The following is a 23,547-nucleotide window of genomic DNA, read 5'->3' as shown; positions in this document are numbered from 1 at the left end:
TTGATCATATATATACTCACATATGTGCATGCATATTCACACACATAAACGTATACAGTCTCTAAATTTAGATTACATATATTTGGTACTGAGAGTACTTTTTCCCATCAACATAATTTTTGTAAGATTCATCCATATTGCTGCTTAAACTTGGGGTTCATTTATTTTCCTACTGCAGATCATTCCATTGTTTGAATATTCCTTGATTTATTTATCTGTTCTCCTCCATTTGCAGCTACTTCTATGTTTTTGCTCTCCTAAACAATGCTATTTTTAATAGCACTGTACCTTTCACAGTATACTTAGACCATGTATGACACCCTGAGGCAAAGAGACAAGTCTGTTCACAGCTTGAGCTGACCAGACTGGGTTACCAGGCTACCCTGAGTACAAAGTGGATCGATTTCTTAACACCTATTTAACCTTGTCTCTGAACAGCTATATGACTCTTTAGGCCAACTGGGAATCTCTGGGGGTATAGCTCAGGGGTAGAGCATTTGACTGCAATTGGGAATCTCTGCAAGGATATACAACTGAGTGCAGAACTGTTGGTTTGTAGGCGAAAAAAGAGCGTATTTTATATTATAAAGCCAGATTGTTTACCAAAGTAGTTATACCAGAGTAATATCCTACCAACAGGCTTCATTTATATACATCCTCATCCATATTTAGTATTCTTAAAATTCTTAATTTTGACGGTTTAATGGTTGTAAGTCATTTCATTTTTATAATTTATATTTCGCTGAGTATTCAAGATTGAGTATCTTTCCATTATTTAAAAGCCATTCATATCTGATTGTGGAAATGCCTGTACAACTCCTTTGCCCATGTTTTAATGTTGAATTTTTTTATTGATTTGTAAAGGCTCTTTTATTTTTCATGTTATTAGTACTCTATGATGTTGTTATGTGTTGCAAGTACCTCCTGCCAGTTCATAGCTTGTCTCTTCTTGTCTTAAGGATCTCCTCACTACTCAGGACTCCTATAGATGTATTTCTATAAGATTTAAATTTAACTTTCAGGTTTAAATCCATTTGCAATTGATATTTGGTTACATGGGAAGTAATTAGCCATTATTTTGTATTTGTGGATAAACAATTGTGTTAGCACTATTTAATAAGTAGTTTCTCCTTCCTCCAGGGATGACAAACCTGACATGGATAACATTTCAAATGAGAATGTCTGTATCTGTGGTTTCTATTCCATTCCATTGGTCAATTTGTCTCTTCTACCATACTTTCTTAATGATTATATCTTAATATACATGGCATTGAAATAGAATATGAAGTATTCATTACTTTTCTTTGCCCTCTTTAATGATGTCTTGGTTATTATTTGGCTTTAATCTTGTATTTGAATTTTGGAATCAGCTTACTAATTCTACGAAAAATACTTTTGGGGATATTGATTAAAATTGCATTCAATCTACAAATCAATTTGCAAATAAATAAGTTTCTATGATATGGGTCTGCTTGTCTATGAATATGGTGTAACATTCTATTTAGGTTGATTTCAATTTCTTTTAATAAAAATGATAATCTCTATGAATTATATTTACTTTTAAAGATGTATTCATAGCCAATTTGTATTATTACTGAAAATGGAATGCCATTTATAATTACATTTTCTGTTTATTGCTACCATATATAATTACAATTAGTTTTTACCTCATAATTTTATATCCAGCTACATTGTTAAACTCTAATTAATTAAAACAATTTTAGATTGTTTGGGGTTTTTTCCCCTTTTTATTGTATTATCTGCTAGAAATTATACCTTTTTTTATATTTTTCTGATTTCAGTTGATAAAAATTAATTTATAAAAGGATATAATTTGTATACAATGTTTTATAAGTATTAACAAATGCAGGCATGTTTTCCATTTACACAGATTTCAGTTACTATAATTTAGTTTAATAATACCAGTCCCCCAGGGCACGTGAGTGGCTTAGTCAGTTAAGCATTTGCCTTCAGCTCAGGCCATGATCTCGGGGTCCTGGAATTGAGCCCCATGTCAAGCTCCTTGCTCAGGTTTATTCTCTCAAATAAATAAATAAAATCTTTTTAAAAAATAATACCAGTCCCTCAACAACATAGTTCAAATTTCAGTGACTATGCTATACTATCTGTGAGAAGTTGCATAAAGTACAATTATGACCGCTATGTCTTTAGTCCACAAATCACTATTTATTTATTTGTATGTGTTTATTTATTTATTTATTTATTTATTTATTTATTTATTTATTTTTATTTTTATTTTTTTAAAGATTTTATTTATTTGAGAGAGAGAGAATGAGAGACAGAGAGCACGAGAGGGAAGAGGGCAGAGGGAGAAGCAGACCCCCCGCTGAGCAGGGAGCCCGATGCGGGACTCGATCCCGGGACTCCAGGATCATGACCTGAGACGAAGGCAGTCGCTTAACCAACTGAGCCACCCAGGCGCCCTGTATGTGTTTATTTATTTACTTAATTAAAAAAATTTGAGTATAGTTGACATACAATGTTATATTAGTTTCAGGTATACAACATAGTGATTCAATATCTCTATATGTTATGCTGTGCTCACCACAGGTATAGCTACCATGTGTCACCATACAATGCTATTACAATATCATTGACTAAATACCCTGTATTGTGTGCTTTATTCCTGTAACTTATTCATTCCATAACTGGAAACCTATATCTCCCACTCACCCTCACTGACTTTGCCAATCCCTCCCAAACCCCTACCCTAACCAGCAACCATCAGTTTGTTCTCTGTATTTATAGGTCTGAGTCTGCTTTTTGTTTATTCATTTGTTTTGCTTTTTTAGATTCCAAATATACGTGAAATCAGATGGTATTTGTCCCTCTCAGTCTGACTTATTTCACTGAGCATAGTACCCTCTTATCCTTTTTTATGGCTGCATCATATTTGCGTGTGTGTATATGTGTGTGTGTACCATATCTTCTCAACCCATTCATCTATCAGTGAATGATTAAGTTGCTTCCATATCTTGGCTATTGTAAATAATGCTGCAATAAACATGGGGGTGCATATCTTTTTGAATTAGTGTTTTTGTTTTCTTTGGGTAAATACCCAGGAGTGGAATTATTGGATCATTTGATGTTTCTATTTTTTTAATTTTTGAGGAAACTTCATACTGTGTTCCATAGTGGCTGTCCCAATTTACATTTCCTCCAAGAGTACACAAGGGTTCCCTTTTCTCCTATCCTCACCAACACTTGTTATTTCCTGCCTTTTTGATTTTAGCCATTCTGACAGATGTAAGGTATTATCCCATTGTGGTTTTGATTTGCATTTCCCTACTGATTAGTGATGTTGAACATCTTTTAATGTGTCTATTGTCCATCTGTATGTCTTCTTTGGAAAAATCTATTCAGGTCCTCTGCCCTTTATTTAATTGGTTTGCTTGTCTTTTTGGTGTTTAGTTGTATATGTTCTTTATATATTGTGGATATTAATCCCTTATTGGACATATCATTTGAAAATATCTCTCCCATTCAGTAGATTGCCTTTTTGTTTTTTGATGGTTTTCTTTGATGTGCAAAGCTGTTTTTGATGTAGTCCCAATAGTTTAATTTTGCTTTTGTTTCCCTTGATTTAGGAGACATATCTAGAAAAATGTTGATACTGCCAATGTCAAAGAAATTACTACCTATGTTTTCTTCTAGGAGATTTATGATTTCAGGTCCACAGTTAGGTCTTCAATCCATTTTTTGTTTGTTTTTATGTTTGGTGTAAGAAAGTGGTCCAGTTACATTCTTTTGCATGTAACTGTCCAGTTTGCATATGGCAAGAATATCCCATTCTTTTGGGACATTGTATATTCTTGCCTCCTTTGTCATAGATTAATTGACCATATAAGCATGAGTTCATTTCTGAGCTTTCTATTTTGTTCCATTGACATATGTGTCTGTTTTTGTGCCAGTCCCATACTGTTTTGATTACTGTAGCATTGTAGTTTATCTTGAAATCTGGAATTGTGATACCTCCAGCTTTGTTCTTCTTTCTCAAGATTGCTTTGGCTATTTGGGCTTTTTTGGGGTTCCATGCAAATTTTAATATTATTTGTTCTAGTCCTGTGAAAAATGTTGGTATTTTGACAGGGTACAAATCACTATTTAAATAACTGATGAGCATCATGATCACTGGTGTTTCATATCACTTCTTTCACAGCCTGTCAATGATTAGTTATTGAAGTTTATTTTCCAACTTATAAACAGACAACAAAGCAGGTAGTTGTAGTGAATCCCTTTCTCCCAGTGTAACCCATGTGGCATTTTATACAAATAGGGATTAAAAGAAGAAATGAGCCAACCAAGATGGAAGTGACTCAAAAAATTAGAACTGATAATGCTGAAAGAAAATTTGAATAGAAGGTAGATAAAGTTATGCAAGAAATAACTGATTGTAGGAATGTCAGACTCTAGAGATGAAACCATATCTTAGTGAAAGCAAACTTACTGACATAAATAAAGTGTTTGTGATGAAAAGGATGAAGATGTCCCAGAAGAAGTGATGCTGGCAAAACTTCTCATTAAAAAAATCTCTCAGAGATATTTTATGATATTCAAATCACAAGGGATAAGAAGTTAGAAGCTGTTTCAAACTTAGAAAGCAGTATAATTCTCCCTGAGGCAGAAAAAAAGATGATCACTCTGTAAGTTTTATGAACAGAAGAGGAAGGCAAGCACTGTTCAAACTACTCAACTTTTTATAAAGAAATAAAACATTTTAATTCTCAGTGTTTCTAATGTTTTAAATTACAGTGTGCTAAATAGATACTAGTGTTATTTCTATTGTCCTAGACATTTATAATTGACAATAAAAGAGTTTCTAATGTTTTGACAAAAAAAATTTAAAAGTTACATAACAATAATACTTTTCCCATTGATTATTAAGATTGCATCAACTTGAATGGTCCAACATTACCATACCAAGTAAGGACTGCCTGTTTACCTCTCTGTAACTATCATCCCATCCAAATATTTCCCTTTCTCCAGAAAGGTCTATGTTCTAATGCATCTAACCTTGCATATGTACTAGATGTAACCATTGTTCTGATTTCCCTCACTGTTCTCATATGTCATATAGATAAGATCAGGCAATATACACAATTTTGTATATGGATTATTTTGTTCAACACAATATTTTGAGATTCACTTATGTTTTAAAGTATATCAGGGGCGCCTGGGTGGCTCGGTCGTTAAGCGTCTGCCTTCGGCTCAGGTCATGATCCCAGGGTCCTGGGATCGAGTCCCACATTGGGCTCCCTGCTCGGCAGGAAGCCTGCTTCTCGCTCTCCCACTCCCCCTGCTTGTGTTCCTGCTCTCGCTCTCTCTCTCTCTCTGTCAAATAAATAAATAAATAAATAAATCTTTAAAAAAAAAATAAAGTATATCATATGATTTTTCCTTTTTAGTGTTTATATATTCTTTTGTGTATATATCACAATTTCTTTATATATTCACTTCATGATGAGTATTTTCCCCAGTTTTTGATTAATATAAATAAAGCTGCTGAGAAAATTTTGTACAAGTATTTTTTTGGACATATGTTTCATTTATTTGAGTAAATATGTAGGAATGAAATTAGTAGGTATTAGGATAAGTTAAGTTTAACATTATTAAAAGCTGCCAAAGTGTTTAAAAAAGTGGTATTATTATTTTAAACAGCTAACCATCATTTTATGAAAAAATCAGGCTGTTCTATATCTTCACCAGCATTTAGTATTTTCAGTTTTTTTTTTAAATTAGTCATTCTAAAGGGTAATATTGATATATATTTGTATTTCCTTTTATCTGAAGAATAAACAGTTGAACATATTTTTGAGTGCTTGATATTTATATTTATCTTATTTTATGAGCAATAAATCCAAAAGTATTTCTTTGAAAAAATTAACAAACTAGTGCTTCTTGAATGCTTTTGCTTCTTGACACATTGAAAAAAACTATGTAATTATACAAAATTCAGTGGTTAACTGAAAAGTCTGCTGAAAGCCCAAAGACAAATGTTTTTTGCTCTGGCTCTCCCAGTCTCCAAGGTATGAGGGGACCCATATCTTATCACACATATCTCTAACCCCTTCATTGTACACTATTCTTCTCCAGCATTTACACGGAATGTACTTAGCATATAAAATTCTCTGGTGAAATGATGAAGAATGAAAGAGAAAATATAAATAAACAATATTAAGAATGAGGTGAAACTACATATAAAAAGGTAATATCTACATATAATGCAGAGATTAAAAAGAAGAACAAAATTCTATAACAGACTGGAAAAGTTAAAGGAAATTGTCATGATAAAGATATGTAATTAAATAAAACTTTGAACGTCCCTCTAATAATTCCAGAAATGGAATCAGAAGAGAAATATCATTTCATAAGTAATCACAAGGCTCAGATGGGATTAAGGTCATTTCTGTCAAATTTTCAAGGTAAGATTTATTCTAGTCTTTTATATACATTTCAGGGAACAGCAGAGAAAATACTCTCCATTTTCTGAGGCCAGCATAAAATTGATATAAAATCCAAACTTGGACAGAGCAAAAACAAAAAGGAAAGGTCAATCCCAGCACTCTCTAATGAAGCCCCATACCAAGGTTCTAGAAGCTCAAGAAGATCTGCCAATAATTTAACCAGCTGCTAAAGAAACTGAACATTCTCCAAAGGAATATAACAAAATCCAGAGTTTCTAAAAACAGATTATCTATAATGTTCAGTGTACAATCAAAACTTTTGATATAAATGATTAAAAAGGAAAATGTGACTCAGAGCCAAAGAAAAATGCTCATAACAGCTATTCTAAAGCACACATGAAAAATACTCCCAATTTAAACTCTTAGGAATTTCTAAGGATTTATTTACATTACTAGTTAATATTTTCTAGTTTATTATTACTACCAAATTAGATTCAGAGTATGAGTTCTAGTTTTGATTAAACATGAGAGATCCAATTTAGATTTAATCAGTCAGAAGATAGCAAAGACATGTAAATCTCATTTTTTTCCTCCCAAAGCACTCAGAAGGAATCAGATATCCAAGAGAAACCTGAAAATAACCTGCATTTCCAAAATTATCTCAGATAATTAGTTGACCTATTGAATTATAATTAATGTGTCATTTTCTTTGGTACATTTTATATGCATATTTGAATGAGTGATTTTGTATTAAATGTAGACTTTCTGGACAAATAAGAGGCTTCAGGCAAAGTCCCTTAAATTTACTCAAGCTAAAATTATTAAAGAACTAAGATTAAAAATGCTTACTTCATTGCTTTGTACTTTTTGGATTTATTACTATTCTTAATGTGATTTTTTAAATTATAGAGAATTAGTGTATAGATTCTAGACTAATGCAGTTTTTTCCCTGATACTCTGATTTATGCCAAGTGGCATACTACCTTGAACATAAGGCACTGTTAAGTTAATTAAGTTAAATTGTATTACTTTTCACAACCTGTTATAATGGTATAGGTGAATCATAGTTATTATCTGTAGTACATTTTACATGCCTTAAAAAAGATTTGAGATCTACTGATAATTATGTTACATTTAGTACATCTTATTCTGAAGTTTGAGGAAAACTTTTTTTTAAACTCCTTTTTCTCAAAATAAAAACAACTATTCATATTTGGTTGTTTTTACATAATACTCCAAGACATCAGAAAAAATGACTAGAAAGGAAAAGAAAATTATGATAACTATTTTACTAATTGGACCCACTACTTTTAGCTTCATTAAGCCTCCCCTCATTAATAGGCAATTGGAGGAGAATCTATGTTACTTTTGGAAAGGGTCATAAATATAAATAAAGTTTGTGATAATTTGAGGACACTCAATAAACATTTATTTATTTAACCAACATAGAAATTCAGAATGTAAGTTTCCTCTTGAAAATATTTTAAGTTGGTAGCACCACAGTTATCCATAATCTGCTGCACAAAGTATTATAATACAAAAATAAGGTTGACATAAATGCATCTCTTGCATATAAATTTAAGGGTTACAAAACTTCCTAAGTGTATCTCAGTACCTCAGCTCATATAATACTTTCATAAATATTTAGTTTCAAGTTAAAAAAATAACAACCCCCCTTTTTTTCCCTAAAGTCATCTGATACACATCTCACTGCATTAGCTAAAATACCACGTGTCTATGAAGAGAGTATGATGGCTCAAAATATGTGTTTTTTTGTTGTTGTTGTTTTGTTTGTTTGTTTTGGCTTTTGATCAAAAAATGTTATTAAAGTACAGCTGTTGTTAGTGTCATTTGAAGATTTAATTTAGATCTGTTAATTTGACACCTTAAAACAGCTTTTTTTTCTTGTAATTAGGCCACCATATTTAGCAACACAACAAATTTGCCCAGAATTATAAATCAACACTACAAAATGTTTATATTTTTATCTCCTTTCATAACAGACAGATATAACAGCTTAAGGAATCACTGACTACTTCAGCAAAAGTTTCCAAATCAAGTCAATATAATACATTCTACTTTATTTTATATTTTTAACCAATGTGATTAAAGATTATATTTAGCTATAAGGGAGGAATTTTTTTTTTACTGTAGATTGATTAAATTACTAGTGCTACTAATAGTACTACTAGCTAGTACTACTTATAAATTAGTGTGTTTTTTTTTTCTGGAATAGAGAAATATAATGATTCTTAACTCCATGCTGGGTTTAATTTTTAAAATTTGTGTAAGATTCATTCAGCCTTTTAAGGCTATCACTTAATAATTTCCATGTTCAAAGATTATGTTAGGTGTTGCAAACAATATAAAAATAGTATCTGAATAATAATTACATTTTAGAAAGTAAAATAAATAAAATAATAATAATTTTCTTCCTTAATGGCAAGAATAATTTCACTTATTTAGCACTGGCACACAAAATGAACACAATGGATATATGTGAAATAAGCAAATTATATCATTGTTGAATATTATTATTGAATCAGAGTAGTGAAAAGGAAAATAACAAGAGACTAATTTGTACAAATATAAACAAATAAACCTGAAAATCTATATGAAATTTCTAGATTTCTTTTTTTTTTAGATGAGATTTCTAACAACAACAAAAAAATTGATCTCAATTGAGCTAGCGGCTTAAAGACCAGTTCCCATAAGAGTAACAGAAAGTTCTTAAAGGACCATGACCAAAAGCAAAAGGCCAAGATGCTCTTATAGTATTCTATTAAACCTTCAAAAAGGAGAAAAGTCCATTCCACTTTAAAGTGCTCCAGAACATAACACTGAGGAAAACTTCCAATTATTTTTTGAAGCAAGTATATCATTGATAAATAACCTGACATAGATTGCACTATAACAGAAAAATAAGCTCTTGTAAACTTCAATATAAAAACTCTAAATATAATATTAGCAAGCTAAATCTAACACTCTAAAGGCACATTAAAAAATAATGTAATATGACCAAATAGAACTTATTACAAGAATTCAAGAATGGCTTAATATTAGGGAATTCATTAACGTAGCTAACCATATAAATAATCTAAAGAAAAAGAGAAAAATAACATTATCAATATGGATCCTGAAAAGGTATTTGACAAAATTTAATACTACTCATTTCTGTTAAAACACTGAATGAAATTAAAAGTAAAATAAGACATAATGGCTACTTTTTAATTATATTTATGAGATGTATTATTTTAGTATGTATATTTATATGTTATGTTTTACATATTACATATTATATACTATATACTACATATAACAGCTACCAAAGCCAGCATTATGATTAATGGGTAAATAAAAGAGGCCTTTAGGCACTTTTTTTTTACCTAAGGATTGGAAGTCAGGTAAAATGCCTTGTACTTGAGCACAGTAGATAATGCATGAAAACAAATGGTAGTACAAGAATTGGACACAGAGAAGTAAAATTATTTCCGTTTGTAAATAGCATGATAATATAACTTGAAAAGCAGTAAGATTTTAAAAGAAAACAAAACTGCAATAAAAATTTTAATAAGTTAGCAGGAAATAACATTAATATTTAAATAGTTTTATATCAAACAATAGCCAGTTAAATATATTTTTATAATAATAACAAAAAAATATCTATTTGGAAATAAATAAATTTAGGAATAAATTTAACAAAAATATTTAATACATGTATTATAAAATAAATAATTTTAAAATAAACAAATGAAAAGACATCACTAGTTCTTAAGAGCATCATAAATATGCAAATTATACCAAATTAGATATATAAACTTAATACAATCCCAATAAAGTACTATACACATCTTTCTTGAGCTAGAAGAATGCGTTCTATAGTGTGTAAAATTAAACATACGAGGAAAAAGAATAATGAATGGGGACTTCCTCTTCTAGATGTTAAAACATGCTTTAAAAATTCCATACTTAAAACTACCTGGAAGTGAACAGAGAGTCTAGAAATGTACACAAATATATATAGCAATAAAGTATGTAAGACAAATTTCAGGTAGCTGAAATCACTTAGGAAATAAATGATGAACTGTTTAATAGATAGTGTTTGCATAATTGGATAGTGGTTAGGAAAATAACTAAAATTGGACTTGTGCTTCCCATTGTACACCAGAATAAATTCCAAATGAATTAGAGTTGTAAAAAGTAAACTCACACAAGTATTAGAAGTAAATATGAATGAATTTATTTATAACGTGTATATGGACAAAGCCTTTCCAAGTATAATTCAAAATCTGAAAGCAAGAAAAGATTGGCACCATTATACATTAAAAACTCAATCTCTCTCTCCCTCTCTTTCTCCTTCTTCCACTAATGGATATATAAATCTATCCTAAAGTAAATGAAAGAGATGGGGAGACAGAAAATATATGACAAAATAATGGCTGGACTTTTTCCAAAATAGATGAAAACTACAAATCTATGGATTCAACAAATCCCAAAGCCAACAAACATGAAGAAAATTCCACCAAAGCACATCATAATCAAATTGGTTAAACCTAGAGATAAAGAGAAAGTCTTTTTTTTTTTTTAAGACTTATTTATTTCTTTTGGAGAGGTGGGGGTGGGCAGAAGCAGAAGCAGAGGGAGAGAAAGAGAGTAGCAGACTCCCTGTTGAGCAGGGAGCCTAAAGCAGGGCTGGATCCCATGGCCCTGGGATCACAACCTGAGCCAAGAGTCTGAGGCTTAACTGACTGAGCCACTCAGGCTCCCTGGAAAGTCTTAAAAAGTAGTAAAATTTAATGACACATTAAACACAGAAATAAAATTAAGGATTATAGTAGACTTCTTGTTAGGCAAACCAGAAGACTGCTTTAAATTATTGTAAGAAAAAATGAATCAACCTATGATTCTTTGCTATGTGAAAGTATCTTTTGAAAATGAAAACTTAAATAAAACTTTCAGACATAGAGAAGTTGAAAGAATTCACCATTAGCAGACCTGCACTATAATAAATATTAAAAGAAGTTCAAGCAGAGGGAAAGTTGGATTTGGAGAGCATAGAAAAAGATAATTATATAAGTAAATAAAAAGACTTATTTTTCTTATTTAAGTACCTTTAAAAGATAATCAACTACTTAAAGTAAAATTAATAACAATGTACTATGTGATTTATAACTTAAATGAAAGTAAAATAAAATGCATAATAATAATAGCACAAAATCCAGGAGGGAGAAATGGAGTATATTATTTTAAATTTCTTAGACTATAAGTGAAATGGTATCATATGATTTGAAGAAAGACAAGAATAATTTTAAGAAGTATATCATGTGATTAAAAAAGCTACTAAAATAATTAAATAAAGAGTTACAACTAAGTCAATAACATAAAAAGGAATCATAGAAAAAAAAGGAATCAGAAATACTCAATTGATCCAAAATAAGTTTTGAAAAAAGAATGAAAAGGGAACTTAGGCATAAATCTGACAAAAGATGTCCAAGACCCATATATTGAAAACTATATAACATTACTGAGAGAAATTAACAAATAACTGAATAAATGGGGAGATATTGTATGCTTATGCTTTGGAAGACTATTTTCTAATTATCAATATTCTCCAAATTGACCTTTAGGTATAATACAATCCCAATCAACATCATGATGGACTTTTTAAAAAATTCAAAAGCTTAATAAAAAAGTAATATGGAAAAGCAAATGATCTAGAATCATCAAAATTAGTTTGAAAAGAAGAAAAAAGTTGGAGGATTACACTACTTCACATGAAGTCTTATAAAGCTACAATAGTCATCAAAGTATGGTACTAGCATCAAGATAAACACTTATATCAATAGAATAAGAGCCAAGTAAAGTATTACAGATATATGGTCAATTGATTTTCAATAAATGTATAAAGGAATTCAGTAGAGAAATGCTTATGTTTTCAAAAATGGTTCTGGAACTATGGAGTATCCATATGGAAAAAACAATTAGCATGGATCCATACTCACAACTTATTTAAAACTTAACTAAAAATAGGTAATAGATATAATTATAAAACCTAGAACTATGAAACTTTTAGATGGAAACAGAAGAAAATTTTTCTTACATACAAGAAAAAAAAGAGCATCCATAAGAAAAAAAATAACTTTCATCAGAATTAAGAACATCTGATCTCCAGAAAACACTAGTAAGAGAATGAAGATAGAGCCATTGATTGGGGAAACTATTTGCAGATTACATATCAGGTAAAGAAATTGAATCTAGGTTATAAAATTATGAAAACTGAGGGAAAGTTTTGAATAGACATCATCAAAGAAAATTACATAAATAACCTGTGGAGAAAAAAAATCAGTATCACAATTCATTAGGGAAATGCAAATTAAAACAACAAGATATCCATATAGAACTATTAGAATGGCTGAAATTTAAGAATGACCATATCAAGTGTTAATGATGGTACAGAAGAACTGAAACTCTCATATACTGCTTGTGGAATGTAAACTAGTACAATCACTTTAATAAACATACGATTACCATATTATCTAGCCATTTGACTTCCAGGTTTCTACCCAAGGAAAAAGAAATAGAAACAGAAAACATCTGTTCATATAAAAACTTGTGCATTATAGCAGCTTTGTTTGTAATAGCCCAAATTAGGACAACCCAAATGTTCATCAACAGGTGAATAGATAAGCATATTGTGATACAGTAACTCAATGGAATCCCACTGAGCAATAAAATGGAGTGAACTTTATTGGTACATGCAATAACAGATGGATCTCAAAATGCACTGAATAAAATAAGCCAGACAAAAATTGGTACATATTAAATGATTCCATTTTTGAAAAATTCTGCAAAATGAAAACTATCTGTTGTATTACTTTTTATTGCTACATAACAAATTACCACAAACTTAACAGCTTAAAACAGCATACATTTATTATCTCATAGTTAAACTGTTAAACTTAACAGCTTAAAACAGCATACATTTATTATCTCATAGTTTCCATGTGTCAGGAGTTCTAGTATGACTTAACTGGATTCTCTGCTTAGAGTCTCACAAGGTTGCAATCAAGGTATTGGTAGGGTCTGAGATCTAATCTGAGGGTTGGGGTCCTCCTCCAAGATCACATGATTAATGACCAAATTAATTTCTTTGCAGCTATGAGATTAAGGTTTCTTCCTTTTGGTCACTCTCAGATCTTAGAGCTCTCATCCTTCGCACACACTGCCACCCATGTTCCTTGTCATGTGGCCCTCTTACACCACAGGGCAGCTTCTTCAAAGCTAACAGAAAAATCTCTCATTCCAATCTGCTAGATAGACTCTTATATAATATTATTAAGGGAGCGGTTATCTCATTACATTTTCCATACGTTATTGGCTAGAAGCAAGATACAGGCTTTGCTTACACTCCAGGAGACAAAATATAAAGGGCATCACTCATTGGGTGTCATCTTAGTATTCTGCCCATCACATCCATAGTGAAAGAGAAAGCAAATCAGTGGTTGCCTTGTGATGGGTAGCAGATAGGGAAGGTCAAAAGTAGGCAGAAACTTTTGGGAGGCAATATACACATTATCTTGATCATGGTAATGATTTCATAGGTCACTGTGCCAAAAAATATCAAATTTATGCTATGTCAAGCTTATTAAATTTAAGCATGCTTTTTATTGTATATCAATTATACTCAGTTAAACTGTTCACAAATAAATATATGCATTTCTTGTTTTTACAAAGGAAAATAAAAGCCAGAAACTAATAAAAAAACTTTACATGATACAGGATACATAGGAATGGGGTAGAGGGCATTGAGATGACCAGTAAGACTTCTTTTTGTATAACTTCCCATATGTACTTTTTCTTTCATACTAAATATTTTAGATATTAAAAATAAAATTAGATAAAATTATTTGCAAACAAATGAATACAAATGAACTCAAATATTTTTTCAACATTGTAATTTGACTGCATTTAGTTTTATATTCTAAGAATGAAAACTGCAAAAAAAATTTGAACTTAGCTTAATAGGTTAGTTTTTATTTGTACTACAGATATAATTCAAAACACAATGTACTATGTGTTTAGGATGAATCACTAAATTCTATTCCTGAAACTAATGTTACATTATATGTTAACTAATTTGAATTTAAATAAAAACTTGAAACAAACAAAAAAAATGTGAAGAAGCAAAAAAAAAAAACCCGTATGATATTTAACGATGTTTAAGTATACAGTTCGTTGGTATTAAGTACATTCACATTGTTGTGCAACCATAACCTCCACCTATCTCCAGAACTTTTTTTTCTTCTAAAACTGAAATTCCTTACTCATTAAATAATAACTCCCCATTCTTCCCTTTCCCCAGCACCTGGCAATCACCATTATACTTTCTGTCTCTAGTATCTGATAACTCTAGGTACCTCATGTAAGTGGAATTACACAGTACCTGTAATTTTATGACAAGCTTATTATATTTAGCATAATGACTTCAAGATTCGTCCTCATGTCATGCCTTTCTCAAAGAAGATATAAATATGATATATACAGTTATATATTGCATATATATATTTTATACATATGCCTAGTTCTTCATATATTCTGGATATTAATGTCTTTTGAGATATATCATTTATAAATAGTTTCTCCAATAAATTACATTTTCCCTATTTTGATAGTGTCCTTTAATGCACAGAGTTTTTAATTTTGATGTTGTCCAATTTACCTATCTTTGATTTTGTTGTTTTTGATGTCATAATCAAGATATCATTGCCAAATCCAATGTCATGAAGCTTTTCCTGTATGTTTTCTTCTAAGTATTTTATTGTGGCATTGGATTTTTATTGTCTGTATCATTATAAACTTGGGATGTGTGTGTGTGTGTGTGTGTGTTTGTTTCCACTGACTAAACATAAAAGAAATGATGACTTGGAGCAGTGTGTAGACTTAATACTGGAAATTTATTTTCCAAATAACATTCTCTACTAAAAGGATACTGAGACTTAGCTAAGTGGTTAATTATAAGTTTGGGGAAGAAAAGTAAATGGTGAGCCATGGTCATCTTATTCCAGAAACAAGAGATTTCTAAGACTGATGGGCCCATAGCAAAGGGACAAAGAATTCAGCTTAAAGGGACAGCCACTGACCAAATTTGTGAAGTTTGAACATGAAAATATGTTAATGTTTATGTACTATAAACATTAAATAAAAAATTAAAAATTTATGAATGTATAAAGATGGAGGGAATATATCAACCCTGAATTACAAAAGAAAAGTTAACTTTGCAATGGAGATAGGCCATTGTTACCCCCTTAACAAATTGATCAAATTTTGCATCACCAACAGTGATACAATGGGTATTTCAATCATACAACCGGTATTTCAATCATACAACCGGTATTTCAATCATACAAACAATGATACTCCCCTCCTGATGTGATACAATAAGAAATATATGTCATCACTTGAATTGTATACTCTCCACTAAAGTTGAAATGACGAAAAAAAAATAGACAATACCAAATATAAGATATTCTAAAACACAACTTGTCACAAATTCAATATCATGAGAAAAAAAGGAAAAAAACCAAGGTCATTCAAAATTAAGAGATCTAAAATGTCCATAAAAACCAAATGCAATGAATGAAGTGTCATGGATCCTGGATCTAAGGCCTATAAAAGACATTTTGGGGGAGAAATAACTGGGGAAATTTAAATATAGTAGATGATATTATTGAATGAATGTTACTTTTGGGTGTTTGAATGACAACATGTTAGGAACAGAATGTCCTAAATGTTATTTTTATGAGTTACACACTGAAGAGAAGTGTCATAATTTGTGCAATTTTTAGATGGTTTAGTAAAAAAAAAAAAAAGTTTAGATATATAGATTAGGCAAAATGTTATAAGTAAAAACATGTTAATTGTGCTATTCTTCCAGTATCTGAAGTTTTAAAATTAATCCAAAGTTTCAGGAAAACAGAGAGTACAGATTAATGCTAGTTAGCCAGAACTGTTACTCCCATGGTGAGATTTGGGAAAAGTTACTGAACCTCTTCGGGTTGCTGATCATCTCTAAAATAAGGATGATAATTAAACTTACCAAAGGGATTTTGGCAGAGGTATAAATGACAACACATAAAAACACATAGAACACTGCCTGTCACGTAGTAAGTCCTCAATAAATGTCTGTTTATATTATTAGACTTACTGGTAATATAATTTCTAGATTGGGGCTTTGTTGGTTGAAGATTTATGGGTATTGAAGCTTGAAAGTTAGTGTTCTGAAATCAGCCTTTAATGCCATAAATATGGGATGACTACCAGTATCACAGCTACAGAAGAAAATACAACAACACAGAATTGATTTTACATATGTCTATAAATGAGTTGTCTCATAAAAAGTTACCAATGAAAGATTAAATCATTTCCAACTAGCTAGCTAAATACTCCTCATAATCTTAAGATGAAATTTAATAATACAAGTGGTGAAGCCATTGCCATTGCCTTATTGAAATCTGTCAAGTATAGAAGGCACTGTCAGCAGCCTAAGAAACTACTTGCAGAAATGACCCCACTAGAGGCCTTGGAGCCAAAGGGTAATTAAAGTTGGGCTCTGAGCCACATGTGAAAAGTCTGTTTTATCGTTTTAATTAATGACTGCCTTACTACCTCATCCTGCTGTGGCATGGGACCCCATCAGAATTAGCACCACTATAAACCACAGTAAGACAAGTTTCCATCGGCAGCACAGCTAACACATAGTTAGTTTAACTTTACGAGGCAATAAATACACACTATAATATTTGTTGAGTATTAACATTGACATTTTCACTATATATAGTTCTCACAAAAAAGATACCTATAGCATGCTTGGAGGAGCTTCAGTTCCAAAGATTTTGATAACTGAGGAAGCTTCATGCTGTACACTACCCATTCTCTGTTGTAGATTCCAGGCAATTTAAATTTATGTTGCATAAAATTTGTCTATGCAAAATAAGCTTTTTTGTTATTGAAGGGTAAAAGAGGGAATTCTCTAAACATTCATTTTCAGTGGTTCCATTTGATTCAAAACCATTCACTTTAGCACAGAGAAGGGCTTTCACATTATCTCTATGTATATAATTGAGGGTTATATTTATCAGAAGACATTTTTTTTGTTGTTTATTGTTTGTTGTTTCGTTGGTTAATTTTTTCTCTGTTTAAGCATATTTTACCTAACCAATTTTGCAAATCTCTTTATCAATCTGGTTTGCTCAAACTCTTAGTATTATTTTTGAATTTCAAGCTTAAATGACATTTCAGATTTGATGATTTATTTGAAACTAAGACTTATAATGGTATTCCACATAAGAAAAATTATAATACAGTCAATTCAGTATCTTCAATTCATGCTTGTTTTAAAAATGTGAATTTGTTTCAATGGGATTGATATATTAGGAGACAATTTGAGCATTACTGAATTTTCACTTATGTGCCATTTCATCTAGAAGATGTACTAGAAGAATGCAGAAGCCTTAACCCAGATGAACCAAACTGCATAGGAAAGCACAAAATGCACACACATACACTTCAAACATCTACCAGATACCTCAGTTTACACCAGAAAAGTGTGTGTGTTTTTGTTTAAGATGGTAAGGAATTGAGCATGTATAAATTCTTATTCTAAGGACTCAGTAAAAATTAGAAAGAAGCTGGAGAAAGAGAAGAAATATCAAATAGGGAGGGAGTAGAAATTCAGAAAGATGACAGGGTATGGATTCAGATCACACAGGAGGAATTAACCTTTCATTGAAGAAGGGCGTTCTGTTCATTATAATAGGAAGGGTGGATGTGTAAGATTTAGGATGACTTGTCAACTTGGTGGGATATGTGGTACAGCTTGTTTTACATCTTTGACTGTCTTCGTGGAATAGAAGTTAAATTTGTCTGTAGAGAATCAGTGATGAAGGGAAGAGTCAGAAGTTTGAAGAGAGTAGAACAGTTCTGAAATATTAAAAATGATGATCAGGGGCATCTGGGTAGCTCAGTCCGTTAAGTGTCTGCCTTCAGCTCAGGTCATGATCCCAGGATCCTGGGATCAAGCCCTGCACTGGGCTCCCCATACAGAGGGGAGTCTGTTTCTCCCTCTCCCTCTGTCCCTCCCACCCCCCTTGTGCTCTCTCTCTCTCTTAAATAAAAATATTAAAATAAATAAATAAAAATGATGATTAAAGGGAGTATATATATATATACACATACATGGGTGTATATATAATTAAATACATTTATTAAATATATAATTATTATAATATATAATAATAGACATAATTATTATATTATATATTTATAAATATATTATTGAAATGATACATATATACACATATAATTTAAAGTGATGATGATAATATATTTATAAAGAATTTACCAGGTCCTTAAATTATCTTCTAACATTATATTTTGTTGGGGTTAATGTAGAGCATGAAATCAGCCATAATACCTGGCTTGCTAAAATGTAACACAGAGGCCGCTGAGGGCAGGGAAGGTTTCAGAGAAGGGCTAGGAATTTGGAATGCCGAGGCCCGCATGACCACTCTTCTGTTGCAATGCGGCGGGGAGTTGCCTTCCCCGAAACATTCTTAGCCCAAACAGCCGCTCCGGGATCTAAGAGATGTTTGCATTGTCCCTTAGGCTATGTTTAGCAGAACTCGTAGAACACCCAGATTAGCATATCATATCTTTCCCGTAAACTGATCCTCCTAGTGCCAATAAGACCCCTTATCACACGCTTATCCCGTGCTTGAGAAACAGTGATAAGGATTTGTGATTATCCTGAAGGACCAATAAAAGCGGGAGCAAAGAAGAGCAAAGGGTCTTTGTCTTTGAGTGTTGACCCCCTTGCCTTCTCCTCTCTTTCACTGCAAAGTTGGGAGTCATTTTTCATCCATCGGTGCAGGAATTGCTGGCCATTCAAGGCAATACTTAAGGGCTGCATAAGATGCATTTAATTGGGTCGCCTGGGTGGCTCAGTCAGGTAAGCAGCTGCCTTCGGCTCAGGTCATGATCCCGGGGTCCTGGGATCGAGCCCCACATTGGCTTCTCCCTCTCCCTCTGCCGCTTCCACAAGCTGCTTGTGCTTTCCTGCTCTCTCCTTCTGTCAAATAAATAAAATCTTTAAAAAAAAAAAAAGATGCATTTAACTGAAAATTTATTAGTGACCTACCTCTGGAAGATGGGCAGCCATGAGGGCCGGGAACTGCTCACCCAGCCAGAGATCACCCTGGAAGAGGTGGGTATTATGACAGCCAGCACTTGCTCCTGGAGGAGGTGGACAAGATAGGCAACTGGCCTCCACAGTGAAGCTGGCCCCGGCCCGAGTCTGCCCTGCTTCCAGATCCCTTCAGCCCAAATAGGGATTTAGCCTTTCTCTCATGATGGTATATCCAAGGTGACCCTGGGGCCAAAGGGTCTTGAGATCAATGGTATCCATGTGTTTGCAGGGTGGGCCTGCCCAGCAGAATGTCTCCACCCATCAGACTCAGGCTTGTGCTATTATTAATAAAACCCACTTTGATTTTGGATAAATAAAATAAATAAATAAATAAATAGATAAACAAACAAATAAATGGAGCATGGATTGCCCATGGAGACCAGGGAGACAGAAAAGATTGACTACTTTTCCCTGAGGGTTCACTGGAATTTCCCTGTTACAGGCAGTTAAATAAACATTCTTGTAGCCCTAACTTTGCACTAATTTACAATGATCTTCTTAGAACAAATTTCTTGAAGCGGAAATGCTGGATCAAATATAATGTTAAAATTTGTATTTCTAAAAAGGCAATATATGTGTATATTTTTAAAAAGTATTCTAAAAATATTTTAAGATAGTATGTTAGTGTTTATGTTGAAAAACAGTAATTCATTGCCCCTCACTTTATCTGAATTCACACTTCCTAAACAGAGGGTCTTTCATTCTTTTATTTTCTTATTATTTTCTTCTCCATTTCTACATTATTTTATTGATCATATTGACATTTCAATTTGGACATTACTTGTCACTTCTTAAAATAGGAAATAAGTATCTGGCTCTCTCTACTGCCAGGCCACACACATCCTCTCATATATACATAACCTTCTAAATCAATATTCAGTGTTTATGTTATTAGTTGCTTTTAGTAACACATACTATGTACTATGATTACATTTTTTTATTATTCAACTTTTTTTCCCCCTGGAGTTAATTTAATGATTTCAGTGCCAGTTTTTTCATAGGACCTTAAAGTTTTTCAATATGGTCAAATATGTCAAGTCATTTCAGTCTGTTCACCTCTTCTTTTTCTTTCCTTCTTGGTGGTTGTCCTTTAGCACCTTCTGAATTTGCTTTGTTCTGCAGTGGTTGAACTCTTCACCTGCTTCACAACTGAAGACATGGGACTTCAGCATTCAGTAGATTTTCTTTTCTTTTTCTTCAGTTTGGGAAAAAACATTCTCTAGTTGCTTCCAGAGAAAGGGGGGTATGAGAAGAAAATATTCTGAGACCTATCTCTTCCTTATGTCATTTTTAATGTTTTATTAAGCCCATCCAGTATTTTTTATATATCATATACATGTTTATTCATCCTAGAATTCCAATTTTGGTCTTTTTTTTTTTCTTTGTAGTTTTTACTTCTCTTCTGAAATTGCCTGTCTGTTCATTTATTATGAGCACATTTCCTTTTGTTTTCTACTTATGCATAAAACCTCTCTCTAACAATTTAAACATCTCATCTCAATCATCTATGAGTAAAGTCACTGTAAATTGCTGTTTTTTTCTTCATTTAGGTCACATTTTCTCTTTTCTTTAATTATATATTTTGTTTTAGATTGTATCCTGGACATTGTGAATTATACATATAGAAATTTAATATTTTCTGATGTTACTCCAAATAGTGTGAATTCAAGATTTTATTTGGTTTGCAGTTATGTTAAACTTAAACTCCAAACTCTGTCTCCCCTTCGGTGGGCACCAGTTGAAACTTCTCATAGCTCTTAGATGTTCTGAGTTCGTTCCATTAATATATTATTCAGGGATTTGCTATATATTTGTTTAGCAATTATAAGCAGTATGTATGAGTTGTGTCTTTCCCTTTTGGGGATGTCCCAGTTCCCAGCTTCTGTGTTGTTCTGAAACTGTGTCTTCTGATTCCTCAACCAATAAGTTGACAGTGTTCTCCCTGAGTTTTGGCTACCCCTGTACTGATTGGGGAGTTTCCCTTCCACAAAGCCATAAACTGGAAGACTCATTGTCTTCTATTTCTGCCAATTGTCAATTTCCCTATAGTTCTTTGATGTTGTTCATGTTCCAGGTCTTTCACAGATTTGATTTTTCTGAACTTTGTCCAGAGTTGTAATTATTAGCTATAGGAGAGTAGATGTGATATAAACACATCTTTCCTATATTTGAATGTACTATGTTTTGAATGTACTTCAGTGATTTGATAGTAATACACAATTATCTTGGCATTTCTCTTTGAGAAAATCACTTCACTATTATCAGGAATAAAACTTTCCCATTTCTGTGTATGACACCCTATCTATCCAGTAGTTCAATTTCCAAACCTAAGAATTGTGTTTTAATTCTTTCTTTTGGCCATGACCACCATCTCATATAATCTATTAGAAAGTTATGTCATCTCTGTCTCCAAAATACGCGTCAAATTTGATTACATCATTTTCCTATTATCTCCCTAGTTCAAACTACCATTATCTCTTGTTCTGACTAACACAACAGCTTCTTAATTGGTCTCATTGTTTCCATTATTTCTCTACTACCGTGGAGAAAGACAGAATGATCTTTTAAAATCAGAAATCATAAACCTTTCTGCCTAAACCCTACACTAGTTTTCCATTGTCATTCAAATAAACCCAATCTCTATCATAGCTTTCAAGTCTTTATAGAATCAGAACTTGCCCATGTCCTTGATCTAAATTTCTAACTCTCTCTCTTATCTCTCATTATACTCTACTGGCATGTTTCTGTTATTCACATATAGTCAACTTACACCTGCCTGGGACCTTTTTTTTTTTTTTTTCTCTACTCTTCCTCGAATATTCTTCCACCAGATATTTATCTAACTCTCTCTCATTATTCACATACTTTATCTCAAAGAAGACCTGGCACCACAGTGAAAGTAGTTACCACAACCCAGTATTTCTTATCTCATTTCCCTATTTTATTTCCTTCAAGGCAGGAATAATTTCCTGGCTTTATTTATTTACTTGCTTGTTTTCATATATATGTTTATATTTACATGTTAACATACTTATTATCTTTTTCATAACTTCACTAGCACATAGAACACTGCTTTGACACATAGTAGGTGCTTAATAGAGATCTGTTTAGTTAATTAATGACTGGAAAATAGGTATTATGATAATTCACAATTCTTATAATTTTGGTTAAAAATCATTCATTTTTTGATATTTTAAATTCTTAAAAAATCATATGTTGGTCTAGAGATATAACTATAAACCAGGCATTATTTCCTTTATCATTTATTGTGCTATGTCTTTATGAGGAAGAGGGTTAATACAAATTCTACTAGATTGATAGAGGAATTCCATAGTAAACTGATCAAATCTAGACTTCTACTCATAGCATGTATCTGGTAGTTTTCCTTCATTTGTTTTACCATTTTTTACTAGTGAACAAAATTTAAGATTCTAAATATTCGGGGTGCCTGGGTGGCTCAGTCGTTAGGCATCTGAGTCGTTCGGCTCAGGTCATGATCCCAGGGTCCTGGGATCGAGCCCTGCATCGGGCTCCCTCTCGGCGGGAAGCCTGCTTCTCCCTCTCACACTCCCCCTGCTTGTGTTCCCTCTCTCGCTGTGTCTCTCTCTGTCAAATAAATAAATAAAATCTTAAAAAAAAAGATTCTATATATTCACTTATTAATTAGAATGACAATAGTCTATTTTTTTTTTATTCTTATGTTAATCCCCATACATTACATCATTAGTTCTAGATGAAGTGTTCCATGATTCATTGTTCGTGCACAACACCCAGTGCTCCATGCAGAACGTGCCCTCCTCAATACCCACCACCAGGCCAACCCATCCTCCCACCCCCCTCCCCTCTAGAACCCTCAGTTTGTTTTTCAGAGTCCATCTT

This window comes from Leptonychotes weddellii, chromosome 8 (assembly GCF_054177405.1).
Source record: "Leptonychotes weddellii isolate Sample4059 chromosome 8, ASM5417740v2, whole genome shotgun sequence".
NCBI lineage: Eukaryota > Metazoa > Chordata > Mammalia > Carnivora > Phocidae > Leptonychotes > Leptonychotes weddellii.
The sequence above is the reverse complement of the archived record's forward strand: the minus strand, read 5'-3'. Positions refer to the sequence as shown.